This window comes from Panthera pardus, unplaced genomic scaffold (assembly GCF_024362965.1).
Source record: "Panthera pardus isolate Hobbes unplaced genomic scaffold, ASM2436296v1 HiC_scaffold_27, whole genome shotgun sequence".
Lineage (NCBI taxonomy): Eukaryota > Metazoa > Chordata > Mammalia > Carnivora > Felidae > Panthera > Panthera pardus.
The window spans coordinates 94,770,541-94,774,647 of NW_026526843.1; the positions used below are offsets into that span (position 1 = coordinate 94,770,541).

The 4,107-nt window shown below is 48.7% G+C and overlaps 1 pseudogene; it reads right to left on the reverse strand.

The window, feature by feature from the left end:
• Positions 1–530: 530 nt before the first annotated feature.
• Positions 531–1,666, reverse strand: LOC109249342 (melanoma-associated antigen B16-like; annotated as a pseudogene).
• Between the last annotated feature and the right edge of the window lie 2,441 nt (positions 1,667–4,107).

The window sequence follows — 4,107 nt, forward strand, 5'->3', positions numbered from 1 at the left end:
AGATTAAAAGGGTTAAGGAAAGCTAAGAATTGACCATCTTGACCCCAATTATTTTACTGCTGAGTTCTTTGATAGTTCCAAAGAAATGCCTATTTGAATATCATTTATCTTTTCCAGATCACAAAATAAGATGGTCAGTTTTACAAATTTGTTTTACAAACAAACAAAACTAGTATTCTTAAATTTCATAAATGGCAATAAATGTATGACCAGTGTTATTCATAAACTTAGATCCTGGAGCTGATAAAATGCTACATTAAAGGGAACAACATTTGAAAATGAACTCTCCCTTCCATGAAGAAGATAAACCTCCATGTTAGCCATATAGAAGAGGGACACAGAGACGTTATACATTGTGTTCCCTATAGCCACACCCCAGCCCTCCACTACTTAGAAGACTAATTGTTAATTTTAATGACAAACTGAAGAATCTGCTTCTGACTTCAGTAGGGATGGGAGGCGCTGCTGGATCTGGCACTGGAATGAACCCTCTCGGTGGCAGTAGTGCTGGCCCTGTTTGTGCCTCCAGTTCAGGCTCTCTCTGCTTCATCTCTCAAAGCCTCCTCATAATGGAATGGGAAGCACTTGGGGTCAGACTCATGGATCTTGGTTAAAAACTCCAGCAATTTCATGTTGCTGGTTTCACTGTGGGCTCTGTGGCCCCAAAGGAATTCTTAGCATGGAGAATCACTTTTGGGTACCTGGTGGTCCTCCAAGTACTTTTCTTGCACCAAATCTTTGGTGATGAACTTCCTGGGCTTCCCAAAAATGGAGTGTTTCCTCCCAGAATATAGGTCCCTCATATTCAGCACTTCTCAGATCTCCTCAGTGGCACAATTGCCCTTCATGAAGATCACACTGAGGATAGTTATCAGGAGGCTGGTCTTGGGCATGCTCTCTTCACCCCAGAGCCTCAAATCATAAGCAAGTCCTAGTTTGTTGACAAGGGCATAACTGTGGCTGGTGGGGTCCACCTTCTTCACATCACACCAAAGACCAGCTCCATGTGCTCAGAGGCTCTCCTGAGGATCTCAAGGAAGTTGTCCTTGCACTCTTTGATGACAACATCAATCATGTGTGCCTTTTTGATGGGCTCTTTCATTTGATACTTGCGCAGCAGGAACTGCACCAACAAAGTCACCTTCTCATCTAGAGGGTCTACAGGCAAGTTCTCAGTGTCTGACAGGGCCTTTGATGAAGAAGCTGAACTATCTTCCTTTTCTTGGCTGGTGGAGCTCTCATCTGATTTGCTTGGCGAGGTGGCTGTGATGACAGTGTAAGATGAATAGGCACTCTGAGGACTCTGGGGAGTACTGGGTATTCTAGCAGCCAGAGCTTCCTCCATATTGCCAGGCATAAGAGGACAAGGTGAGGGAGAGGTCCCCTCCACATCCTTGGAGACCTGTGTGGCCTCAAGGCCCTGGATCTCATTGTGGGCATAGTGTTGTTCCTGTGTGCAACATGGAATTTCCTGATCCTGAGACATCCTCACTCTTGTCGGTGGAGCAGACAGGAGGGTGGATGATAGGGGATCATAACCTAGGAGTAAAGGGAGGATGTGAGTGGCCTCATCTGGTAAATTCAACTGTGGCAGCTCTGATGAACAGTGCCTCCACCTTCCCTGAGGACAGTACTCTAGAGCCTCACAGATCTCCTGTGCTGTCATGTAAGAAGCTGGAAGAGGGAGTGAGAAAGCTCCTCAGGGTGCAGCCAGCTGACACAGCCAAGGTTTCCCACAGCTGACAATAGGACAGGTAGGATCCATTAGGCTCTGTGGATCTTAGTCTCTGTGGGATCTTTTCTCTTTTAGAGTGAGTAGTCCCTTCCGTCTTTCATTAAAATCCTCAGTGTGACCCCAGGGAGTATCTGGGACTCTATCTATAGACCCAAGGATTATCACCTCAGGAGACCTTAGTCTCCTTGAGTCATTTGAGTTAAAAGAAAGGGCCTGCTTCTGATTCACAGCTCTTCTCAGAACCTCTCAGCCAGGAAAGTCACAGGAATGACAGATAATGTGGGAAAAGAAGTAAGGGGGTGCCTCATTAAGCTACACCTTCCTGGGCCTCCCAGAGTTGCTCGAGGAAGCCAGCTCTCTGTTGGGGCTCTATTGTTCTTTTTTTTAATGTTTTATTTATTTTAAGAAAGAGAGAGAGAGAGGTACAGAGAGCATCCCAAACAGGCTCTGCACTGGCAGTCAAGAGTCCACTGTGGGGCTAGAACTCATGAACTGCGAGATCATGACCTTAGCTGAAATCGACAGTTGGATTCTTAACCGACTGAGCCACCCAGGTGCCTCGGGGGCTCTGTTGTTCTGGCATGTGTGGTACCCTCTACCTCAGGGTCATAAATTTGACCTTGACAGAGACTAAGATACTTAGTATGCTAATCTGAGACAACAGCCTTCAGACTCCTAAAGCCAAAGTCAGAAAACACCAAAGTCCAACAACTGTTGCAGGGCCTACCCAGTGTGACAACATAAACAGGGCTTGGTAGGGCCTGTGCTATTCTGGAGTGTTTGATTCCTCCTAGTCCTTACCAGCATCTTACTTAGATTCCTAGCAGGGGTCTGGGATTCCCTTTTATGTTTACTTGAGGCCGCACCTCTCAAACAATGTCCTCACCACCCTCACACTCTCTAGGCAAAAGTCAGGGGAAGTCACTCCTGGCCACCCCATCCTCTTCCCAGGGCAGACATCAGTTCTGAGGGGCCTTCTCTATTCTGGTGGAAAGTCCTCCTTATTCCTTATTCAGCATTTTACCTTGACTCCTGGCAGGGTCTGGGACTCCTCCCTCTGCTCACCTGAGGCTGCCTTCCTCAGAACAGATCTCCCCTCCCTGAAAACTCAAAGTAGAAGTCGGGGGGGGGGCAACTCAGTCTTACAGCTATTATAGGGCCTCCCAGAGCTCATGGTAGGGACTGGGCTCTTATCTAGGGGATCCCTCTGTTATGAAGTGGGTAGTTGCATCAGTCTCCACTCAGAGCCTTATGGCGAGAGTTGGCAGGCCTGCCATTTCTGCCTCTGCTGAGACCTCCCTCAGAACAAAGTACTCACCACCCTTAGATTCTGAAAGCAGAGTCATTGGATGCCAATTACAGCTACTCCTGCCCAACACCTCCCGGGGTGCCAATAGGGTTCAAGGTCTGTACAGTCCTTTCCAGTGTGGAGTGGATGTTCGTTCAATCTTCACTCAGCATCTTACCTTAAATGTGGTAGAGGCTAGGACAACTCCTCTCTTAACTGAAGGCTGCACTCAGACTCCTGAGGAAAAGCAAAGGGAAAGGACTTCCAGGCCTGCCCTCTCCCTACTCCCAACTCAGCCTCGACCCACCCACGGCTGACAGTAGACCTGTAAGTGGCCCCTCCATGCTGGCAGAAGGATCCCCTCAGTCCTTACTCAGTCGTCCCTCTGTTGACTTGCAGCCATACCCCTCAGACAAAGGCTCTCACACCCTCAGATTCCTGAGGCCCCAGTCATTGGGTGCCTCAGGCTGACAGTTACTCAAGGGGTTTCCTGGGATGACAAAACGGACAGAGCTTTACTCAGTGGGGCCCCCCTATTCTGGTGGTGTTGGTTTCCTCATTCAGTGTCCTCGGGTTGACACTTGACAAGTCTTCGGACTTCTTCTGTTGATAGAGGCCATGCCTTTAAGTATTGGCCTTCACCAGCCATATTGAAAGTGGAAATTAGTGGACTTGCCTTCCACTCCTTCTCCCGGTCCCCTCCTCTGCTTACTCCCCCATGGTGCCAGGGTCCTCCCCAGGAGGACAGCAGGAGTAAGGTTCTGTGGGGCCCCTTATATTCTGGGTAATTAACCTCATTCAGTGTCTGCACCTGGAATCCCTTCAGGCCCAGTGATTCCTCCATCCACTGAACTGAGGTTGTGCCCCCATACACCCAGACCCTCACCACTGTCAGATTCCCAAGAGGCTGGAGTCAGAGGGAGCCTCTTATAGTTATTCTGGAGCTTCCTGTTGCCAACATGGTGGAACTCTTAGAGCAACTTCCATTCTGGACTCAGGAGTGCCCTCAGTCTCAACCTGGAACTCTTCCCTCTACTGACCTAAGACCACACCCCCTTAACTCATGGCCTTCGTTGCTTTTAGA